This window comes from Schistocerca piceifrons, chromosome 4 (genome assembly GCF_021461385.2).
Source record: "Schistocerca piceifrons isolate TAMUIC-IGC-003096 chromosome 4, iqSchPice1.1, whole genome shotgun sequence".
NCBI classification, from domain to species: Eukaryota; Metazoa; Arthropoda; class Insecta; order Orthoptera; family Acrididae; genus Schistocerca; species Schistocerca piceifrons.
In genome coordinates, this window is record NC_060141.1 from 73,999,254 (window position 1) to 74,025,168 (window position 25,915).

General features: G+C 39.2%; 1 protein-coding gene across 4 annotated transcripts in view; it reads right to left on the reverse strand.

The window, feature by feature from the left end:
• Positions 1–23,966, reverse strand: part of LOC124794785 — a 137,631-nt gene extending 113,665 nt beyond the window's left edge. Inside the window, exons 1-2 of one of the 4 annotated variants that reach the window (XM_047258427.1) lie at positions 23,808–23,966; positions 23,245–23,301 (exon numbers count right to left, since the gene is read on the reverse strand). The gene's annotated coding sequence lies outside the window, so the exon portion shown is untranslated. Of the gene's footprint in view, positions 1–23,244; positions 23,302–23,412; positions 23,465–23,783 lie in introns of those variants that run through there. The other 3 variants (XM_047258429.1, XM_047258428.1, XM_047258430.1) reach the window with 3 other exon arrangements.
• Between the last annotated feature and the right edge of the window lie 1,949 nt (positions 23,967–25,915).

Here is a 25,915-nt window from a genome sequence, read left to right on the forward strand (position 1 = left end):
GAACACAGCTTGGTAAGGAGGAAGTGTGAGGAATGGAATGTTCTGTGGCAATAAGGATAACGTTTGTAAGATAGTCCACTTGTTCATGACAACTTGGGAATCTTGTTTTTTGAAGGTCGCCAAGGAGGATTAAAGCCGCCGGTCAGCCTTGGTAAGCTGCCATCTGGGTGTGCAAGCAGGTGGGGTAGGAGTCAGCAAATAGATAGCACATGGGAAATGGCCACTCGAGTAGGTGTCAGAAAGAATGCACCACTCGATATGATGGACAAGCTGGGCAGTGCAGAAGGATAGGGCCACATGGAAAAAGGTGTGCGAGGAGTTTGAAAGTAATGTGGATGCTCCTGTGTTAAGGCAGAAGATGTTACATTGATTAAGAAGGTCAGCCAAGAGGGCACACCTTTGCCAGGTTCTGGGAGAACCCCAAAAGAGAATGATGCACATTAAAGTCACAGATTAGAAAAAAAATGGGTGAGGTAGCTGCCCATTAATCTGCAGGAAGTCTACCCTGGTTTCATCAAATGACAGTGAAATATAAATGGCACAAAAGGAAAAGGTCAAGTGAGGGAAGAAAAGGCAAACTGCAGCAGCTTGAAGACGGGTAGTCAGGGAGATGGGTTGATTATGATCATCATCTCAAATTAGCAGTACGACTCCCAATGAGACGGAATGCCGATACTATGGGGAAGGTCAAAACAGACCAGGAAGAAATTTGAAAGCTCAAAGTGGTCATGAGGACGCAGTTTTGTTTCCCGAAGGCAAAGTACAAGGAGACACTGCGATTCTAAAAGTAACTGTAAATCCTCTTCATGGGATCGAAGGCTGTGAATATTACACTGGAGGAGAGTCATGATGAGGAAAAAATGAAGGGGTGTCACCTCGGTGGCTGCCGAGTGACAACCTGCGAAGACTCTGCTGTCTTGTGCTGTCTGTCTGTGGAGCCCAAAGCAGAAAAACGGTTGATGGTGTGCACTGGCGACATGGACGCCGGTCGGGTGAAGGTATCACACGGTGATGCCATCGAAGAGGATCTTCGAGTCAGTAAACGAGAAGACTGTTTGCCTTTGTTGCAATTCTTGGAGCCATTCCAGTAAGCAGGGGATAATACAGGTGTTTGTTGACTGAAGGGACATAGTAAGTCTTCACAGAAGGAGTACTTCTGTCCTTTCCAGCCTGCTAGTTGTGTACCTGGTGGCTTTGCCCCTTGAGGTGAGAGTCTGATGGCCAGTTGCACAGCTGGACGAGGGGACGGTGATTCTACTATGACACTGATTTCACAACCTCAGAGCTGAAGTTCAGATCCAATGTGTGGGGCTACGTCCTTCACGGAGTGAGATGTAGCGAGAACAGTACTGTAGGAGTCAAGACGGTAGAACGCAGGGTTTGCAGCTAGCCAGTAACTTACGAGCAACCAGGTAAGGCACTTTTTCCTTTACCTAGATCTTCTGGACAAACCGTTCATCAAGATACATGGGACAATCTCGAGAGGATGCGGCATCGCCACCATTGCAGTTGATACAACAGGGGGGAAGGAGGCAGACAATCGCCCTAGTACACATCCCCACAACAGGTTACACAGTTGGCTGGGTGTCAAGACATTCTAGTATAGTTGAAACAATGACACTGGTAGCAGTGCATCGGGTTCAGAATGTAGAGCTGGACTGTGATAGTTTCATAGCCTGCTTTGATCATAGACGGAAGCACCACTCTATCAAACATGAGAAAAAGAGTGCGTGTGGGCACTAAGGAGGAATCTAACTTTTTCATCACCCGATGGTCAGCAATGACATCCTCATCAGATGATTGGATTTGAGCCTCGGCCAGACCATTGAGCAGCCTAGTGTAAATAACATCTTGGGAAGAATTCAAAGTTGTATGGATATCAACACAAACAAGACAGCTGTGGAGAAGCGAGAGGGCAAGCAGTTGTTGAGCTTAAGAAACAGAAGTAGTCGGCGTAGTCCATACGAATTCAGGGGCTAGGAAAAAAAATCTTTCCTTCATAGTCTCCGATGTTATCGAATTTAATTTATTTTAAAATGAAGGTTTAAGTAAGGAACATGTATTTTTTGTTCCATGCAACAACAAAAAAAAAATTTCTGCTCCGAGTAGCAGCCCTCCAAAGATGACACTGCGCATACCATTTTGAAGATGCAAACTTTGGAAAAAAAAAATTTAAAATCTCTGTAACAGTTATATATTTTTGTTGCTTTTTTATTTGAAATATTATTGCTTTATGATTACAAAGAAATCTTAGATCAAGTTCTTTTACTATAGCATTCTGAACTTTTTTATAATTTATGGGAATTTTTTTTTTTAAATGCCAATCCATAAAATTTATTTTTTTCTGTTGATTAGTACCATATAGCTCTACATGCCCTGAAAAGGAGAGCTTCCACTTTTAGGTTGAACAGGTTTTATAAACAATTGAAATTTTTACCATACATAAAACCTGTTGTATGAACACAACAGGCTCATAAAAATTAAAAAACTAACCTTACTTAACGTAATTTTAGTTTTGAATGATGAGTAAGAGACTCATTTTTCAAGCATTTTAAATAGTTTCAAAATGTATCTGAAAGATCCAAAGACTTACATAAAGTTCACTACAATTTCGTTTAACTCTTAACTGGTGCCTATAATCTCTGCAATCCACCATTCACAGTCATATACACATGCCACAAACATCCCCCTCTCAGGTTGTAAATCTGAATATCATCCTGTTGCTTCTGAGGTATTGGCCGAACAACCAAAATTTCTTCTTTCTTGCTCTTTAAAGTGCGTGCAATGTGTGTTAACCCATCACTGAGTCCAAAAATGTGTCTTCTGAATTCCTTTCACAGGAATAGTTTGTTTGGACCATTCTTTTTTTCTGCTCACGGAATTCCTCTTTGGACAATAGAGTGAGGGCTGTGGATGTGTAAGATTTCACGACTCTCGTAAAATCCTCAGCATTCTGAATCACAGCTGTATCTGTTCTGGAAAAATTAAGTTTTGTAGCATGGTGCTTCAGCAGGCTGCCTACACAATCACAAGGCCCCTTCCCGTGACCAGTAGCACTGTATACGCAGTCAGTTGGCACAAGCAACTTAATTCAAACAGCTGGTAACGATTTTTAAACTGACTAGGAGCACCATCAGAAATAATGATGATCTTCTCTGCACCTGTTTGCAGAGGAAGAATTTTGCACATTGCTAGAAAAGCATGTACTGAGTCACGTCCTGTGTCATTACTACAACACTTGTGATCTTGTTTCGAAAAAATGTCATTCTTGTAAAAATTGAAACCCTTGTGCTTCTCGTGGAGGAATTACAGACGAGTTCTCAGCAAAATCACAGTGAAGCACTGAACTTAGTTCTTCAGCTTGTACACACCCTTTCACTTCTGCGATGTGGTGGTGTTGCAATTTCTTCAGATGTTTGTGTGTTACTGCTTTAACTGACCATTTACCAAGTTCATCAATGAAACTGTCAAAGGCAACAGTTTTCTTAATTAGTTCATCTTCCTCCCATGCCACGTATATAATTTCTGCAGGGTTATCTGCTATGTCTTCCGGGCCAAGTGCCTAAAGACAGTCCTTCCTTTCCAGGGCAGTCACCAGATTCTTGAAACAAACAAGTATCTCGCTTTGCGTCACAGACTACTAACAGCTTCAGACAACCAACCAAAGTGTCACATGTCACGTGCTTCAGTAAGTTTTTCCAAGTTACCACACAAAGTTAAAAATTCGTGTAGTACACACACAGACATCTCTAGGTGGGTGTGGAACTAGTGCATAAAATTTTAATCTTCCAATAAGTAAAGTTGTATAGTTGCTCTTACAAATTGCAAAAGTTTCTTTAACACTGCAAGTCATGTACCTCTTCACTTTCACAACTTTATGACATTCAACTGTTACAGTTGTAGTGTCTTTTTTTGTTGGCAGTATGGCGATAACAGTCCCATTTATCTTCCGCATAAAATGACTGCACTATTTTAACTTTAGTTGCTTCTACAGGATGACCATAATAGGGATCTGGTCTTTCAAAGATTCCTTTTACAGAGTTCACATTTCTTGATTTGTCTATGATGTACTTAAATACTAATATTCATGGTATATAGTTAAAAATGATTTTTTTAAAAATGTATCTGGAATAATAGTTAAAACTTGCACCTTTTCAACATAGGATGCACAATATTCAACAGCTGAATTGATATTTGTGAAAAATTCCTGCCAAGATGTGAAAGAGTGCTTTGGTTCATTTTCTTCTGAAGATGGAATTTCTACTTTGAAGAATGTAGCCAGTTTTGCTGAAGTGTATTCATCCACAACTTTAGTAATTTCTCTGTGCTTTGTTGATGCACAGATCTTATGACTCAACTTCACTGACCATGGTTTCATAACAGGACTAACACCTACCTCTGTAGTTGACTGGTTCAGGGTATTTAATTCTTCCTCTACAGAAGCAAAATCTGCATCATCTGCACCATGGGAGACTTCACCTTGTTCAGATACTATCATTGTTGTTATTCTGTCAAAACATTTGGGACACAAAAGTAGTCACTGGAAACACCATTTTGAAAGCGTCTTCAAATGAGAAAACTTATCACCACCTTTAACAAAATCTGCGTTTTTATTTGTCTTATATGTAAATCTTATGGATATGAAAATAGTCAGTACACTTCACTCTCCTGTGGCTCCAGTCAGAAGACATTTCGAACAGTCCTTTCCACAAAACACATTGCAACTTTGTCTACTGGCAAATTCCTCACGAAAACAGTACAGAAACCTGCAATGAACAACCACGACAAAGAAACTGACAAGAATTTACAACAAAGTGTAAGAAATATCTGCAACAATGAAAGTGAAAAGAAGTAACTGCAACAGAGACATCGGAAATGAGCATTGTAATAAAGAAATTAGTAAAAAAACCTACTTCAGTGAAGACATACATTACCCTTGAAAGTTAAAAATTTTATTTTATTTTTTTAAATAAAACCTGCCCAACTTAGAAGTGGGTGCTCTCCTTTAAAGAGAATATAGTACTACATCGAACTAATCAACAGAAAAATCTAACCTTTCTAGATTGGCATTTTTGAGAATTTTTTTTTTAATTACAAAAAATTCAAAAGCGATAGTAAAAGAACTTTGACAGATTATGTCCAAACAGAGGATACCATTGTAATCATAAAACTATTACCTTTAAAATAAAAAAAAACTAACAAAATATCTACAACTGTTACAGAGAAACAGGATATTAAAATTTTTCCGAAATTGGCATCTTCAAAATGGTGTGTCCAGTGTCATATTTGGAGGCCGGTATTTTGGAGAAAAGAATGAAGTATGTGTTTCTTACTTACTCCTGGACTTTAACATATGCTACATTCAGTAACATCCAAGACTATGAAGGTAGCCCCCCTTGCCTGAAGATCCAGATTATGCCAGTCTCCAAAATCAAAGTGCCATTCCGTAAACTAAAGCAGGATTTCACAGGGTCGGCAGTACATGAAATCACGAGGAACTGTGGTGCAGGTGGAAGGGTCTTTGAATCTGTAGCCTCATTCAGTTTAGGTTTTGTGGATGTTGATTGTGAAGATGATGGGTTCTAGTTTGTCCGATGGCACGCTCCGTTCTACTGTGCACCCCCTTCACTGCCTTAGGTGACTGTTCACACCTCAGGTCACACCTCCCTGAACACTTGGCAGAGGGGCCAATCAGAAATTTGGGAAGGTAGCAGCACAGGCAATCATCCCTCCCTGGGTCTGGTCTTTATCAGGATGTGCACACGATCCTTACCTGTTGACCTGGGTCTGGGAATTACGTGTTACCCAGTGACCTGCTACGCGTCAGACACGTGGGTCGACCTTCAGGAGCCCACAGAGAGGAAGAAGAAAAAGAGGAGCATCAAACGCCGAAGTGGAGGTCGGATAGGAGAAGGTAAACAAAGGAAAAGGGAACAAATATAGTGATCATGTCAGCAACGGACAACGTGGAACATTCCCAGTAACACCCCCCACATGCTCCCCAAGGGAGGACGTAAAGAATAGCAAGAAGATAGACATGCAGCCCAGAAGGGAAAACATGCTGCGAAGGCTGGGGCCCCACGGTGGCCAAGCACGAACCTGCCAAAGAGTGGCGAGCCCCCTGGGGGACTGTGGATGGTGGGTGGCGGCAAATGTTGCAGTTCCCAACGCTCCTGCTTTCTCTACTTTAATAGAAAGCATGCCTTCACTTGAAGTCTCTTGAATGACATTAACTGGTCCACAGAGGGATGGCATTTGTATCTAAGTGCCCTGAAACACTCTCCAGATAGCTGCATCTATTGGGTTTCGAAAATTATAGAGTTTGCTGTCCTAAGTGAACAATGTGGTGCATGCAGCAAGGAGTTGGATCTCTGAGAATCTTGTCTCCTGAATTGCCATGCCAACTGTAGAGTAACTACTCACTCAGCCAGGTGGAGATGACAGTTCACTGAAGGGAAGTCAGATTGAGATCTAACAAAAGATTGAATGGGAAAAGAAGTATAAATTACTTTGCTGCTGAGTCACATTCCACCTGAATGTGCGATTCTTCATTAGAATTTGGGGCACAATCCTGCACAGCAGCCCGCCGCGCAGCAATGCTGGCCCACAGGCTTGACCAGCCCAGTCCACAGGCTGAACTACTCAGCTGTCGTGGCCACATTGCCAGCAGGTAGCACTTGGCTGCTCAGTCTACCACAGCCCACCAGACCGTATGGACTGGACAACGTATCAAACATACATCCCACACTGCAAACCGAACTCTACCACTCTAGATGTGCTGTTACCTCCTCCCAATGAGGGTTTTCCCAACATACCTTCAACAGCACTTAACACAGTACTGATGAGGCCGAAGTATTTTTCTCTGTGAAAAGAATTTCATTTTACACAATGTATGTGAAATAAATGCTCAACAATATATTTGAAGTAATTTTTAGAAATGCTATTTGCTGCCAAAATGCACACATGCAATTGCTAACACATCTGATTAGATATGTTTGTTTACACTTTGAATATCTTCATTTTAAGGGTTGCATATCTATAGATTTCTCTGCCATTACACAGACAAATTAGATTTTGACATATCCAGAACTGAACTGACAAGTACAATGAAATGTACTGACACTGGCAATATTATAACATACCCAAAAGCAGCACTGTTTTTTCTGTTCGGTCGAACAGATAAAAATAAGAAAAAACTTCTGAGAGTTGATGTGACTACATAAAGTAGGTACTGAACATCTAATTTTCTGAGAAGCATGCTGTCATGTCAAACCATTTTGTTTTGTGCTACAGAAAAATGGAGTGTGACATTACACCCGGTCCACAGTACTACTTCATGTCAATGGATTATTCAAATTAAGCATTTTCATGTAAAATGATTGTCACTACACTAACTGCCAACACACAATCAACAACCGATTTAGAGAGGACATAAAATGTAACGTGAAAAAATATTACAATAACCTATTCCTTCATTCATTTTCTGATACTGGAGTTGCTATAAAGAAAAAGAAGAACATCAACATTGTCCAGGTCCAAAAGTGACCATTGTGTACTTAGAACGATACCTCGGACCATCATGCACTTAAAATGGAATCTGCAAAACTAAAATTTCTCTGATGCAAAGCTCAATGACTACACACAATTTTTCTGGAGATGATCTGCAACCAGAAAGATTTGTGCATTTTCATTCCAATACGATTCCACATTTTCAACCCATTTACAATTCTGGTTTAAGTACCTATGTGACTAATCTGTGGAAGTCTGACTGTCCAATATCTGCCCACAAAGCGAACATCTGTACCTTTGTTCATGGCAGTAAAACAAAGACTTAATATACCATTAGGCAAGTCAGTTGAATGAAAATTGCTAGTGACAAAAAATCAAATGTCCCATTGTTAAAAAGACTTCAATCATTTCCCAGCATTTCAGAACTTCGCAAATGTTGCTCTCAGATTCTACCTTGACAGCCTGACAAGTAGTTTACATATATTTGGCTATTCATTAGATGAGATTATAAATAAGATGACAGTCTTTCCTGCAGCCAAAATTAGTTTTGTTTAGTAGATGGAACTTTACGAGGCAGTGTCCTTTTGTGCCTGATCACTCCAAATAATTGATGTAGTAGTTAAGGAATTGTATGCTTTACCTCTCCCACGACTTTCACACCTCTGAAATTCTGACATTTTTGGAAAGCGAAATGGTGCCCACAGGAAATTAGTTAGCTCTTCGTGCCTTTTCCTCTACATATTTTTTCAGGTGGATATACAAGATTTATTTCAGAGGTTTCACCATTCTGGGATTCTTTAAGCAGGGTGTATAAGCGGACAAGAAAAAAAATTCCCAGATTTCCTGGTTAAAAATACACTTTCTCCCAGATGGAAACACTTTTTCCGAATTGTTAAGTGACAGTACATTTTTCCTCGGAACTGTAAAACTTATAAATCCTTTTGAATGATAATGTTTTTATATACGGGCATAGAATTTCCCGGCACTTTAGAAAATGAAACTCAGGGAAGAAAACCCCTTTGGAAAGATTTTAGATGTGCAGCAACATGTATGCTGCATATTTTCGTATTACGAAAGTATACATTTCGAATTACACCAAACACCGCATGTTACTTTCCGAATCATTGTAATCTGAGATTGCAATGCGCTTTTGTAAGCCAGTCATAGCTCATGTCACGTGATCTCGCCAGCCAATGACAGCGGATATTCAGACCCCAGGACACGTGCTGTCAACTAACAGCAACATAGCTTAAGTAGCGCCAATACACAAACACAGGAAAAGTTAAGGTTTTAAATTAATATACATGTTGTTGCTACAAGAAAAGTAAAGCTTTCACATATAATATTGGTCTCTAAGGTTAATAAGCTGCAAGAGAAGCTAAGCTTTCACATATAATGTTGATATTTTTTGCACGTGTTACACTTTTAAGATAGATCACACAAATGTGCCAGGAAAATTTTTTAGAAGAGTCCAGTTACTTGTCCTCACAGTTTTCCACAAATAAATTAGCTACCACAGAGGAGGGATAGCTTCCCGTAGCACTACATCAATTTGCTCATAATAACAACATAAATGTCTGATCATCTGGGCTCAAAATACTTCTAAATGGCTCGTCATCAAACACTCTGTGATTTAAGAAATTCATCATACTTTCTCGCACATAGTTCAACTTGTGTAAAAGGAAATTTACTTTGACAGTAACGCTTTTCAAACCACCATTCCCAATACTTTCCTGCGACCTGTTAGAAATAGGTTCGTTTTAGCAGTTACCAGAGAGCGCCAGATAACAGGCGCCACCGCGCTTTGGCAGCTACGATGACGCAGGAAGCCCGTATGTTCGTACTTGTAAAACATTAAAAGGTCTTACATTATGTCATAAGAGAAACAAGACATCGGAGGATACTCCAAGAGCATCGGAATTTCCTGAACCATACTAAAATGGCACATTTAAAGTGCATACTTAAAGAGCACATTTGTATATCCAGATTCCCAATGAAGTTGGCCTCCACCTGACATTAAGCTTTCCAGTGTGGGTTTTGGGATGTAAAATTTCTTTGAGTACCAGTACTGTATTAACTCATTTTTGATTCTTTATTATGGCATAATGCCACATGTGCTGTAAGATGAAAATGTGCACTTGAAATGCAGCAAGCAGTTGAAATAAGCCAATAGTGTGGAACTAAACACTTCATTTCAAACACATTGGCTGCTTTGTTCTAGAAGGTGATTAATGCATGACTGTCAGAAAAGTGGAAATAAAATAAAATCTGAAACGAACAACATATGTTAGCCTTCCATAATTATGTGAATGTATTTTAATTCACTTGATAGCTCCCGGCCACAGAAATCTGTTTTGTTTTCATTTGACGTAAGAGCAGTGAATTCAGAGGAAACAGAAAAATCACTAAATGTAAACACGGGTTATGTGGAGGCTACACACTTCCCCACTATAACTCGGACTGCTCTGCACATCATCCTCAGACCTACGATATTTCCAAACGGGGTAATACCGAGATAGTGCAAAGCCAATCAACAACATAATCAAACAGCGATTGGCGTTAACTCATTTGGCTTTACTCCGCTCAGCACATATAGCCCGGTCCCCTTCTGCCTGCGGGAAAGTTTATTTCTAGATGCGACGAGGATTCCCCTGACAGACATCATGTACACTATGCACGCATTCAAAAATCAACTTGTGATTCATTCAGAAATCAACTTAGAGTGTGTTCAACCAACAGGGATGCGTTTTAAAATCTTATGAGTAATCGATAGACCATCGTGCACTGGATGCTAGGTGCTTTGTGAAAAAAGTTTATTATTTCCCCCCCTCAAGAAGATGAATTTGGCGACCCCCCCCCCAATTCTTGCCCGGGTCAGATACCTTGGTTTGTCCCCCACCCTCATAGATCCGGGCCTGCTGTGCATGCGCGAGTCTGGCAGCTTGGGCGCAGCAGTAAATTTTTCCTGGTTGCATCTAGCTGCGACTGCTTACACAGCCAACATCAGAGGATACTCCAAGAGCATCGGAATTTATGTAGCCAGAAGGGGGAGAAGGTACAAGTCATATGCCACTCAACTGCGCATGCGCATTAGCCCACTCGTAACTTCTAAAACAAATCTAATGTAAACAGTTGTGACATCACGCTCCTCGGAGGCAATTTGTTGTTATGAAGCATTGCATAGACCTCCTAAAGCCTTTAACACATTTTGCTGTTGGCAAACAGCTTGTATGAGCACAGTGTTTTGTTGTTGTATATGGCACATTTCCTATGCGATTTATGTTTTATTTTAATATTTTTTTCTCGTTCTATTGTTGCAGTATTTTTCTTCAGTAGCAGGATACAGTAATATCCTTTGTTATAGTATCGATTCTTACCAGTCAAAAATTACACAAATGTAACTGAAAAGTAAAACAACGAAAAATTACCAGGATTCTAAAAAATTCCCGGGTTTTTCCCGATTTTCTCCCGGGTGAAAAAATTCCCGGGTTTTTCCCGGTTCGTATACACCCTGTTTAAGTGTTTCAGGAGCATCGTCTTCCATGGCAACAGGAGAGCAAAGCAGGTAATTTTTTCCCATTTCCAGTTCTTTCGAAGTCTTCTTGAAGGGATGTGAGAATCTACAACTCTTGGAATAATTTGTGTGTTAATATATACATTATCAGTTTATTATAAAAATACCACAGCGTACATATCGTCAGAACAGAAATCAGTCTGTCCAATGTGGTGTCAATTCCTTCTATTCCCTCTCTGTTTTTCATTTCTCAAAGAGCATTATTACACAGTACAGAATACTGCCTCCTGATCAATTCAAACAAGGCTATTCGAGGGTTCCAGCAAGTATCGTCTGACTGCTCCAGTGTTCTCTCTAGGCTATGACAGGGTGTATACGTGGACGCGGGAAAAAAATTCCTGGATTTTTCCTGTAATTCTCGGTTAAAATTACATTTCCTCCCTGGTGAAAATACACTTTTTCCGTGTTAAGTGAGAGTATACTTTTCCTCGGAACTGTAAAACTTATGTCTTTTGAATGGTTATGGTTTTATACATGGGCATAGAATTTCCCGGCAGTTTAGAAAACAAAACTCAGGGAACCAAACACGTTTTGGGAAGATGTCTGACGTGCAGCAACTTGTACACTGCATATTTTCATATTACGAAAATATGAATTCGAATACCACCAAACACCGCATGTTACTTTCCGAAGCATTGAAATATTGATTGCGATGCACGTTTGTAAGCCAGTCATAGCTCACATCACATGATGTCGCCAGCCGATGACAGAGGATATTCAGAAAATAGGACGCGTGATGTAGTCGGCCAAAAGCAACATCACTGTTAGGTAACGTGAACACACAAATTGGGAAAGTTAATGGCTTAAATTAATATACATAGTGTTGCTACAAGAAAAGAAAAGCTTTCACATATAATATTGCCCCTTTTTGCTTGTGTTACACTTTAAGATACATCACACAAATGTGCCAGTAAAATGTTTAAGAACAAAATAAATGTTAGATCTTCTGGGCTCGAAATTTTTCTAAATCATCATACTCAAAGAGTTGATTTTTAAACGAAGAGTCAAAAGCTCTGGGATTTATGAAATTCATCGTACATTCTCGCACATAGTACATATTGTGTAAAAGGAAATTTACTTTGAAAGTAACGCTTTTCAAACCACCATTCCCAATATTTTCCCGCGACCTGTTAGAAATAGGTTCGTTTCAGCACTTGCCAGAGGGCGCCTGATAACAAGCGTCTTACATAATGTCAAAAGAAACAAGACAGAGTCTACTCTAAGAGCACAGGTATTTCATGAACCGTACTAAAATGCGTAATTCGGCTTAAAGTGCACATTCGTATGTCCAGATACGGATGTAAATATTCTTGGAGTACCAGTACTGTATTATCTCATGTATGGTTCTTTATTATGGCATAATGCCATACGTTCTAGGAGACAAAAACATGCACCTGAAATGCAGCGTAAACAGTTGAAACCAGCCAATAGTGTGGAATTAAACACTCCGTTTCAAATAAATTGGCTGGTTCAGCGGAAAAGATTAATAAAAACCAAATTTCTTTAGCAAATCGACAAAAATAACTTCATTGTTCTGCAATGCGACTAATGCTTGACAGTCAGAATGGGGAAATAAAATAAAATCTGAAACTAATAACACATTTTAGCCTTCCGCAATTACGTAATTCACTTCAGAAATCGCTCAGAAATCAGTTTTGTTTTCATTTGACGTAAGAGCAATAAACGAAAAGGAAACGGCAAAATCACTAAATGTAAACACGCGTCACATGAGACTACCCACTTTCCCATTACAACTTAAGATTGCTCTGTAGATCTGTACCGGATCTACAATATTTCCGAACCGGGGCAATACTAGATAGTGGCGCTCACCCCCTCCCTCGAGCTTTTGAGGTAGGACACAAAAAATTTAAAAAATCGACTTTTAAAAAATGACAATTTTGTAGCGCACTTCTTTCTGAAGAGCCTGATACATAAAACATATGTGTTTGAGGAAATGTAAGAAGCCGGCCAGGGTGGCCGAGCGGTTCTAGGCGCTACAGCCTGGAACCGCACGACCGCTACAGTCGCAGGTTCGAATCCTGCCTCGGGCATGGATGTGTGTGCTGTCATTAGTTAGGTTTACGTCGTTCTAAGTTCTAGGGGACTGATGACCTAAGAACTTAAGTCCCATAGTGCTCTGAGCCATTTGAACCATTTGAAATGTAAGACATATTGTTTAGTCTTAAATGTTCCAAAGTGCAGCCCCACGCCTATTCACACAGCATTCTATCGCACGCCACTGTATTTCGCTCTGTGGAACTCAAACATGTAACATTTTGTAATGGGTGCCATCAAACTATATTCAGGACAGTGGTACTTAAAATTTCCTGTGGTGCCTTTCCTGCTCCCGATCGGCCGGTTCGACAACCTGCCCTGTTTAAAAAAACTCACAATAAATACTGGATGGGATTATTCGTAACAGGGAGAACAGTAACTCTTCAGAAAATTTGCACTCTTTATTGCCTGTTAGCTAGTAACTTTATGTTTTGTGGGACATAAAATTAAATATAGGATACAAAAAACCAGTAAAGACAATAGACAAGCAAGATAGTACACATTTCTTCAGTCCTTAAGTCCTTGCATTGTTTTTCTCACTAACCTTAGTACAGCTTTACATGGCGTGCTTTCCTTTTCGGTAAGAATCTATTAGCTCATCAAAGTTCGTCAAACGTTTTGCTAAATGAAAAAAACCAAATCTATTAGCTCAAAGTTTGTCGAACATTTTGCTACATGACGAATAGAACCCAAGACTGGTGTGCTTTCTCAATCTGATTACGTGTATTTTGTCACGAAATAACAGCAGTTTTAACACACACCGAATAAACGACACTGTTTTGGCACAAATAGTCATTTTTATAACATGACAGAATATAACCACGAAGTACCAATATCAAATGCCCATTAGGCCTACTACAAGCAAAACGTTTCACGTTAAGTAATAGTTTCACATTTCATTCATACGCTCTAGCTTCTGAAGAAGTAGTACGAAATTTTTATATAAATTTGGAGTCTTCATATTCTTCCATAATTTGTGTGATGTCCCCGTTTCTTCTCCTTCCTCGTTCTAACAAACAATCTTGTCATCACTAATTCTGTAACTATTCCTGCCATGGTTAAAACTTATTCTCCGATTAACTTGACTAACCCTGCCACAATCACCGTTTTAGCTACAGTATCCCACTTTTTTCCTCCAGTTAGGCGTTATTAGGTGTTCGTACAATGCATTTTCCGCACTGCTCCCACAACAGAACTTCAGCGGCTGCTAGCCTGGGACTGTACAACTGGCCCTTACCAGTGTACCGTTGTAGCAAAAAAGCGGGAGAAGGTACTACTCCTACGCAACTCAACTGCGCATGCGCAAGAGCTCGCTCGCAACTGCTCAAATGAATCTACTGTAAGCAGTTGTGACGTCAGGCTCATCGGAGGCAACTTGCTGTTATGAAGCATTGCATAGTCTTCCTAAATCCGTTGACACATTTTGCTGTTGGCAGACACTTTTGTGAGCACTGTTTTGTTGCTGTATATGGCGCATTTCCTTGGCAACTTAGTTTTATTTTAGTTTCTTTTTCTCTCTTTCAAGTTTTATTGCTGCAGTATTATTCTGCAGTAGCGAAATACAGTAATATCCTTTGTTAGAGTATTGGTTCTTACCGGTCAATGTTACAAAAATTTAACTGAAAACTAAAACAATGAAAAATTCCCGGAATTCTAAAAATCCCGGGTTTTTCCCGGATGAAAAAATTCCCAGGTTTTTCCCGGATCTCACGGGTCGTATACACCCTGTATGAACAAGGCCACTTTGCTTTACAAATGTCACACATTCCTTCACTGAAGTCAGAACAAAATAGTTGTGAGCAATTGGACGAGATATATGGAGTATTAAATACATTTCTTAGTATTCTGTTCAGAATGTGACAGGAACAAATCAGTGTAGAATATCTACAAAGAGCGGCAGCAGTAATGTTGGCACCTTAGTCATAAAACGTACATCTTTGACAAGACTTTTCTCATGAATACCAAGGGAGATAAATCTTCCAACAATTCCTCTCTGATATTTTGAAGTGTTTTAGGCTCATCTGGAAAGGGGGTCATAAACAAGAAGTGTGATGTGAGGTCACAGTTAATAAAATAAGAAACCGTACATGTAAGGTAACGATCTCTCCTTGTGAGATTGTCCACATATCTGTGGTCATTGAGCATTCACCTTCATTCACATAAAAAATTACTTCAGGTATAATTTCCTTACTAAGGTTTTTTGCGTCTTTTGTGATGTGTTGTGAGAGAGTAGTGGGATGCGGCCTAGGGGGTTCTGCATACAATTTTTCCATAAGTCACTGCAGTGTCTACTAATCTGAGCCACAACCAAAAATCCTTCACTTCTAATAGCTTCTCGTGGACACACAACCATGCATTTGCCAGTAAATTTGCCCTGAGCACAACTGGGAAGGCATTTTTGGTCAACACATGCCACCTGTGTGTTAGACACACACAAATGGTGAGAAATACGCAAAGTGTCACATGACCCTTTACCATACAAGTAAAGTGCATTGCACTCCACACAACAATGACAGGCAGCACTGTTGCCATCACCATCTCCTACAGGCTTAAACACTGGCCAAATTGAACTTTTGAGATCTGGGCCAGGCTCGATGATTCTGTACTCACCAGTCATTTAGTTTTCGCTTTATTTTCTGTTTTCTTAATGTATTTTTCTTTCTTTTTGAACGACTTTCCGCATTCATCTTCAATACGGTAAGAAAACCACAAAAGACTATTATACTATCATTTATTTGATCAATAACAACACAAAGTATCTTTGCACAATGATCTCCTAGAATTTATAAACAATTCATGCCTCTTAATATGTCTCTATCATAATATGTTTGCTACTAATTGTGTTGGAGCAGCTGTATTACAAAGCATCTTTTTTACTAGTATGAAGATGTCACAATGTTTTACAACTGCCACCATCCCACTTCGAAAAATTATAAAAGCGTAGACCACATGCGTGGAAACAGCAAACACAGTTACTGTCATTAGGGAAGACAATAAAGTAGCCAATGTGAGAAAAAACAGGAACGAAGTAAGAAGCAGTATGTTGCAAAATAGAGAATGATAGTTTTTTCTACAAGTGATTCTGCAAAGATTAATGAAATGAAATGTCGCGTGGCTAGGGTCTCCCACGGGTAGACCAGTTGCCTGGTGCCAGTCTTTTTAAGTGATGACACTTCGGCAACTTGCATGTCAATGGGGATAAGATGATGATGAAGACAACACAACACCCAGTCCCTGAGCGTAGAAAGTCCCCGACCCAGCTAGGAATTGAACCCGGGCCCCTTGGCGTGGCATTCCGCTGTGCTGACCACTCAGCTATGGAGACGGATGCAAAGATGAATAAAAGAGACATATCCCCTACATTAAGCTCAAGGTGACACTCCAAGATTTCTACATGTACATCTATACTCTGCAAACCAACGTGAGGTAAATGGCTAAGGGTACGTCCCATTGCACCAGTTTTCAGACATAACACACATTTGTACGTAGGAACACAAACATCACAATAAACTGAGAAAGGAAGATAACCTGTCTGATAATCTAGATTGCATGTGAAATAATACGAATATATACATGGGGGAAACAGCCTCAGAAAAAGATTAACTGGCTTATTTCAGTACAAAACAGTGCACCAAAGTTGTATAAATTGAAACCTTAAAGTCTTTGGACCTTTCACATACATCTTGGAATCATTTAAAACCCTTGAAGAAATGTGTCTTGCTCATCTTTCAAAACTAAAATTATGTTAAATAAGCCTAGTTTTTTTATTTTTATGAGCCTATTATGTGATAATGTGGTAATAAAACATGTTTTACATAAGGCAAAAATTTTATAAAACATGTTCAACCTCAAAATAGCTCTCCTTTTCAGGGAATGTGAAACTACATGGTACTAATCAACAGAAAAAAATCAAAATTTTATGGATTGGCATTTAAAACATTTTTCAATAAATTATAAAAAAGGTCATAACACTATAGTAAAAGAACTTTTGACAGGTAAGCCCAAATGGAGGATTTCTTTGTAATCATAAAGCAAATCTTTCGAATTAAAAACCCCAACAAAATACCTAGAATTGATCCAGAGATATAGCATTTAAAATTTTTTCCCAATATTTGCGTATTCAAAATAGTATGCACAAGGTCATCTTTGGAGAGCTGTATCTCGGAGCAGAAATTTTTTATGGAGAAAAAAAACAAAAAAATGTGTGTTCCCTACTTAGTCTTTCATTTTAACATACGCTAAATTCAATAACATCCGAGTCTATGAAAGTAAGATTTTTTCCTAGCCTGCCGGAATTGATATGGACTATGCTATTTTATTCGTTTATTTGACCAATGACATGAAAGCAAAGAAAAGTTTTAAAGAGAACTTAAAATTATTTCACCTGGACAACTCTTATTTCATTGATCAAAAAAAATTTTCAGTGTAGTAGCACGAGTAGGGCTAAATGTGTTCATTAATGTCAACACTAATCTTTTACATACGTCCCCTAAAGCAACTCTTTCCACATCATTTCAATATAGATTAGATTCAGTTTTCACTCAAATGATACATGGAACACATAACTGCAAAATTTGAGTAGGGAGTTATGGGTGAATGGATTGGACATGTTCAAAGGTACGTAGGTATTTAGATTTCTCTATGGACAACGCAATATTTTTCAAACACCCAGTATCATAGGCTGTAGGCAGCCACTGTGCAGAAGTGAGTGAAGGGAAGGACTGTTTCCCTGCCTTATCTAGAGGCATTCTGAGCTGCCTACAGTATGTAGACTTAGATCAGATGTAAAATACGGTTGATGGAATGTAGCCAAATTAAATATGGTGATAATGGGAGAATTAGGTTAGGAAATGAAACTGAATAACTGATGGGAGAAGTAGAATTGATACAAAATGCAAACTAACACTAGCAAGGAAAGCATCTCTGAGAAAAAAGAAGAGAGAAATTTGTTACTATCAAAATATATTTAAATACTAGTAAGTTTACTCATTTGGTACATAGTAGTGAAACATAAGTGATAAACAGTTCAAACAAGAAGAGAATATAAGCTTCTGAAATGCAGTGGTACAAAAGAATGCTTGAAGATTGGATACATAGATTTGGTAACTAATCCAGTAGGTGAAAGCAAGTTAATTGCTCGATGTTTCAACCCGCCACCCGATTCCACTCTTGACAGTTCTCAAGTCATTCAAATATAGTCTACTGTCAGTAGCACATAAATATAGAGATCATGCTGTCTAGTTACAAGAAACTTTGAACTCTGAATATGTTGTAAGATTCTACAACAAATCAATGTCAAGGATACTGGACATAGTTTTAAGGTATGAACTGCGCCTTTTCCCCAAAACTGGGCACAGTTTTTTGTTTGAGAGATCTACGACAGATTATAGTTAGAAGAGGGGCTAACTCAACTGCACATTCAGTATGGAAACTGACAGGTTCCATAGGGAAATGGAACTTTGTTCCATTTTAATGATTTCAGCTGTGTCTCAACACCACCGACACTAAATTATTATTTTATTCATCTTTTCAGTGATACGAGGATTACATTTGGGCAATTCACCTGTGTGTGTGTGTGTGTGTGTGTGTGTGTGTGTGTGTGTGTGTGTGTGTGTGTGTGTTTTTTTTTTTTTTTTTTTTTTTTTTTTGTTTTTTTTTTTTTTAAGGAACATTTGAAAATGGAGTTAAGCATTTCATCTTTTGTCTTGCTACTCTTAATTTCAGTTCCTGTCTCATTTGGTAGGGGCTGCACAGTAACTTTGGTGCCACAAACAGCCTTTACATATAACCAGAATTTCTTTGGATTTTGTGAAAGATCACTTGACAATATTTAGCTACGGCAGTCATTGAAGGCTTCAAGCATTGATATCTTGACAGCCAAACACTTTTCATACAGCATCTATCTACGGGCCTATGCTTTATTTTTTCTTCACCCATTGTGCAGTAATTGTTTCTTCAGAAGTTTATTTTACAGTGACCTTTGGAGAGAAGAGAACCACTTTATGAATATCAAGAGCTCAGATGGAAACCCAGTTCTAAGCAAAGAAGGGAAGGCGGAAAGGTTGAAGGAATATATAGAGGGTTTATGCAAGGGCGATGTACTTGAGGACAATATTATGGAAATGGAAGAGGATGTAGCTGAAGACGAAATGGGAGATAAGATACTGCGTGAAGAGTTTGACAGAGCACTGAAAAACCTGAGTAGAAACAAGGCGCCGGGAGTAGACAACATTCCATTAGAACTACTGACGGCCTTGGGAGAGCCGGACATAACAAAACTCTACCATCTGGTGAGCAAGATGTATGAGACAGGCGAAATAACCTCAGACTTCAAGAAGAATATAATAATTCCAATCCCAAAGAAAGCAGGTGTTGACAGACGTGAAAATTACCGAACTATCAGTTTAACAAGTCACAGCTGCAAAATACTAACGCGAATTCTTTACAGACGAATGGAAAAACTGGTAGAAGCGGACCTCGGGGAAGATCAGTTTGGATTCCGTAGAAATGTTGGAACACGTGAGGCAATACTTACCTTACGACTTATCTTAGATGAAAGATTAAGAAAAGGTAAACCTACGTTTCTAGCATTTGTAGACTTAGAGAAAGCTTTTGACAATGTTAACTGGAATACTCTCTTTCAAATTCTGAAAGTGGCAGGGGTAAAATATAGGGAGCGTAAGGCTATTTACAATTTGTACAGAAACCAGATGGCAGTTATAAGAGTCGAGGGACATGAAAGGGAAGCAGTGGTTGGGAAGGGAGTAAGACAGGATTGTAGCCTCTCCCCGATGTTATTCAATCTGTATATTGAGCAAGCAGTAAAGGAATCAAAAGAAAAATTCATGGAGAAGAAATAAAAACTTTGAGGTTCGCCGATGACATTGTAATTCTGTCAGAGACAGCAAAGGACTTGGATGAGCAGTTGAACGGAATGGACAGTGTCTTGAAAGGAGGATATAAGATGAACATCAACAAAAGCAAAACGAGGATAATGGAATGCAGTCAAATTAAATCGGGTGATGCCGAGGGAATTAGATTAGGAAATGAGACACTTAAAGTAGTAAAGGAGTTTTGCTATTTAGGGAGTAAAATAACTGATGATAGTCGAAGTAGAGAGGATATAAAATGTAGACTGGCAATGGCAAGGAAATTGTTTCTGAAGAAAAGAAATTTGTTAACATCGAGTATAGATTTAAGTGTCAGGAAGTCGTTTCTAAAAGTATTTGTATGGAGTGTAGCCATGTATGGAAGTGAAACATGGACGATAAATGGTTTGGACAAGAGAATCGAAGCTTTCGAAATGTGGTGCTACAGAAGAAGCTGAAGATTAGATGGGTAGATCACATAACTAATGAGGAGGTATTGAACAGACTTGGGGAGAAGAGGAGTTTGTGGCACAACTTGACAAAAAGAAGGGACCAGTTGGTAGGACATGTTTTGAGGACTCAAGAGTCACAAATTTAGCATTTGAGGGCAGCGTGGAGGGTAAAAATCGTAGAGGGAGACCAAGAGATGAATACACTAAGCAGATTCAGAAGGATGTAGGTTGCAGTAAGTACTGGGAGATGAAGAAGCTTGCACAGGATAGAGTAGCATGGAGAGCTGCATCAAACCAGTCTCAGGACTGAAGACCACAACAACAACACAAAACCATGAAGGTTCCCTACCAATACCAACTGTTCTACTAGGTACATATACATCCAGTGCAGAACCAACCATTCTTTTAAACTTGATTCAGAGTTCCTCTACTGAGTATAGATTGCGATATCTACAGATTCATTGCGGTGGGGTACAGCAAACAGTCAAGCAAAATGCTTTTGAACATGTTATCTGAGAATGAGCAGCTAGCTTGGCAGCCCACACACAATGGACATACCCCAGACCATGTAGCTACAAACAGCTCGGACCTTATCGACAATGCCAGTATATAAATGGGGGTTAGCGATCATAATGGCATTACAGCAATTGTGATTCCACGATTTAGTGTATCAGTCAAGAAGGCTAGGAGAGTGTTTCTGTTAAACAGAGCAGATAAGCAGTTGTTAGCATTCCACTTACACAATGAACTGACATCTAATTCCAGTAAGATGGGTGTAGAGGAATTATGGGCAAAATTGAAGCGGAATGTAAATCATGGTCTGGAAAGTTATGGGCATAGAAAGTGTATAAAGGATGGAAAAGACCCACAATGGTTAACAAAATTCAGAAGAGACTGAGGAAACAGAGGGTGTTGCACTCTCGGTTGAAAAGGGGACGGGCATATGACGACAAGCAAAGATTAGCAGTGATTCGTGCATCTGTGAAAAGATCTATGCGTGAAGCATAGAACTACCACCGTTACTCCTTAGAAGATCTGGCAGAGAAACTAAGAAAATTCTGATACTATGTAAAATCACCCAGCACAAAGTCCCAAGTGACTGGGAAAATGCACAGATGACACCAGCATATAAGTGTGAAAGAATGGACCAACAACATAACAGACCAATATCCATAGCTTCTGTTTGCTGCAGAATCCTTAAACATATTCTCAGTTTGAATATAATAAACATTCTTGAGACAGAGAAGCTTACGTCCACAAGTCATCATCACGGGTTTAGAAAGCAACATTTGGGCAAAACTCATCTTTCCCTTCTCACAATATACTGGGAACTATGGACGGCGGGCAGCAGGCAGATTCAGTATTTCTTTACTTCCAGAAGGCATTTGACACGATGCTCCATTGATTGCTGTTACCAAAGGTACAACAATATAGAATAAGTTCAGATATATAGGTGGCTCAAAGACTTCTTAGATAATAGACCCCAGTACGTTGTCCTCTACTGCGAGTGTTCATCAAACAAAGACAAAGGTATCAGTGTCCAAGGAAAGGGTGATAGGACCACTATTGTTCTCTACATACATAAATGATTAGGTGGACAGCAGTCTGCAGTTGTTTGCTGATGATGCTGCATTGTACAGTGAAGTGTCAAAAGTTGAGTGACTGTAGGAAGAAACAAGACGACTTGGACAAAATTTCCAGTTAGTGTGATGAATGGTCGCCAGCTCTAGGTGTGGAAAAATCTAACTTTTTTAACGTGAATGAGTAGGAAGAACAAACCTGTTATGTTAGGATGGAGTATTTCTAGTGTCAAGCTTGACACAGCCAAGTCATTTAAATATCTGGGCATAACTGCAAACCAATATGAAATGGAAACAGCACGTGAGAATTGTGGCAGAGAAGGCAAATGGTCAATTTTGGTTTATTGGGAGAATTTTAGGGAAGAGTGGTTCATCTATAAAGGAGCCTGCATATAGGATGCTGGTGCAACCTATTCTTGAGTACAGGTCGATTGTTTGGTATCTATAACAGGTCACATTGAAGGAAGACGCTGAAGCAATTCAGGAAAGGAAGCAAGTAGTTGTGGTACGGTGTACCCTCCACCATGCAGCATATGTTGGCTTGCACAGTATCTAGAGAGATGTAGAAAGATCTGTTGATAGGACATCTTCAAATAGCCAATTTGATAATACAGAAAGGGTCCTGGAATAAAAATTTTAGAGGGAGAACAACCATTAACAATAGTATGCACATTCAAATGTGATGTAGGTTGCAATAGTTATGTAGACAATACAGTGTTTGCTCAGAATATACTACAGGATGAAACAAATCTTTGGACAGTATGTTTACTTTCTGTCCTTAAGTAAAACATTAAATGATACAGAATTTGTCTATGTACTGAATACAGGATAACATAGGCCTACGGCATTTCAACTAACTGTACATCATTTGGATGGAAGTGATATGGTTTCAGGAGAAAAACGGCGGCTGACTGGAAATGTAAAAGTCACACCACAATGACCAAAGCACACAAGGGTATATGTACTACGCTCGTAGCAAACTACGCGATAAAGATATACAGTTTTTAAGAATCTTGACAATGTTTCATTTCTGATTTGTCATACCGCATCTTAATGAACCAAATATCCACACAGATCACATCATACTATTGCATTCTCTTAACACAACACTAAACAACAATAGGCCTATCCTTATACGCGATAAGCTCATCGAGAAATCTTGTTTCACTCTATTTTCATCGATTACTCTGTACAGTACAACTTACCTACTCACAATAACCAGACAGCAACTTAACGCTATCTTTCACCGCGGTTGGGTGTCACTGCAAAAAATTAAGCATATTATGTTAGCGTCTGATATGAACCGAAGGTGGGAGAGAGCAAGCGGGGCTGTATAACATCCATTTGCACGACAAGGGTCAGGCGTCACATACCTAAACAAACTCATTCACGAAAACCATAAATAGATATGTAACCATATGCTAAACGTTTTTACATAATTGTGCTTACACTGTACCTATCAACTACTACACGCTGTCAATACATCAAAACAATTTCGATGCACGTCAAGTACTACGCATACACGATGAGAAATTATGACTCACATCCTTCAGCTGGTAACTAAATTCATTAATAATGTAAATATTGCTTGGCGAGTCATTTTGACTTCTAACTACAACCCATCAACTCTAGCCCCAACCAACCACGAACGAGTGTAATAACCAACAAAGCTACTTTCCCAGCAATTCTTACTAAAGAACATAAATACTACAATCTACTAAAATCATTATGAATCACTGTGTACCTATAATTGAAATCAAACTATTACCTCTACACTCTACAGGTACTGAAATATAACTGGAAAAATTTCTACTCCAAACGAATAACAAACCAACTTCGCGCCAATACACACACCGCTAACGGCCACTCGACAATTTCAAAGACACCTTGAATTCAAACAGCAAGCGGCATTATTACACAAAATCGCTGGCCGACCGATCGAGAGTCATGTGGCGCATCTACACAGAAAGATCGTAGCGTATGGACAGGACATTTGCGCAGATGTGAGATGTGCCTACAACTAGAAGTTGTGTTGGGGTTTTGAGCAAAATTGCTCAAATATATGGCCAAAAACACATCTGCGTAGATAAATACCAACGTGTGGATAAAGATCGGTATAAATCGGGGGTTTTCAGTGAACAGATTGTTCAGTCTGGTGTTTCCCGTCTTTGAATACATAATTAATTCTAAAACGGTTGATAGGCATCATGACTTTGAGGAATTCATTGCTGAATTTATTGAAATATATAGGAGACACATATGTTTGTGGAAAGTTATGACCAAGGATTACAGTGATCGAGATACGAAATCAGCAGTTTTTAGTTCTTCCATAGAGAAAACAAGAGCAGTTGACCCAGCAGCAAACAGGGGAACCATAATTCTAAACGGAACAAATAGTTGTGGACTTAACCAAAATTATTAGTACTGCCTGTTTTGCAGTCATTATGCGGACATGAACAAGCGGTTGTCAATATATCTTCACTCAGTACTGTCCAGTGCCATTGTCTTTCGTGGCCGTGTAAATAAAATGAAAGTATTTATTCTACACTAGAATGCAGTCACAATGTTGTGTTAAGTTGATAAATGGACATTTTGCGGTTTCCTCAGGGACAGGGATTTTTATACTTGTGTGTCAATACATTTCCTTCCTGATGGAACATGTGTTTCATAACAAGAGTGAATAGTGATAAACTGTACAACTGTCACGACATTAAAACTTTTCAAGAAGACTATGAATTCCCATCTAGAGCTCAAAATGTTCTATATTTTGATGCAGAAATTTATAAGAAGTTGGTGATAGATTTGAGGTATGGAATTTAGAATTCACATATACTAGGGAACAAAGTAAATTACACCTCACTGGTCAGTCCTATAACTTTTTTAATATTTTTTGAGTTCAAAACAAATATAGAAATGTAGAAATATGGTCTGTAACTTGTCGAGTTAAGATATTTGTCTTCACAAAATCCTTCTTCAGGACGGGTATACAGTATGAATCACATAAAACTTGCACAGCAAATATTGCAGAAATGGAAAGTGATATTGATGTGCAGTTTTCACAAAATGGGTTGGGAATCAGGGTCTCCTATTGTTAGTCAATAAACAGACTGTAATAATATTCAGGAAGTGTATTTTTTGTCAAATATCAGTGGCGTAGCGTGAGGGGAGACTTTGAGACTCAGTCTCCCCTCTATTCGTACTTAAAAAAATGCAATAGTAATTCATAACAAAAATATAAACAACTTTCTACTAAGAGCTCTAAATGTGCGAAGACATCAGTTTTGTAGCCCGCGCCGCACCCAGAGTATTGGTGTATTTGACTGCTTGAGACTCGGCTGCTCTCAGTCTCTGCCTCCCTTCCCTTAGCTGGCTGTGTGCGCCTGCGCGTTAGTGGCATTCTCGGCTCCCCTCCACTTCCCCTCTACCACGAAGGCCGGTGCGCTGTACTTGGTAGAAGGTATCGAGACTAGTCTCTGCCGCTTCTATTCTGGCTTTTAAGACGGAAGTGAACAGTCGCGCGGTTTGTGTTCATAGTCATTCTTGTGTGATTTTAGTGCATATTTTCGTTGTGTCGCCAGCATGAGTGAGCCAGCAACTGAACACCTTACATAATTTTTATTATAAACCCCTTTCTCTACATTAACGGACGAAGAAAAGTGCGAATTGAAGAACAAACGACCTACTCCTATACTCAGTGTAGTTTTAAGTGAAGCCAAACAAAAAGTACTTTTCAGACAGCCTGGTACGAAAAGTATACTCGGCTGATTGCGAATGCAGTTAATACCAGATTATATTGTTATATATGTCTTCTGTTTGGTGGTGAAAAGGAATGGTGCAATGAGGGCGTTTGTACAATAAAGAACTTGGACAGGAAAG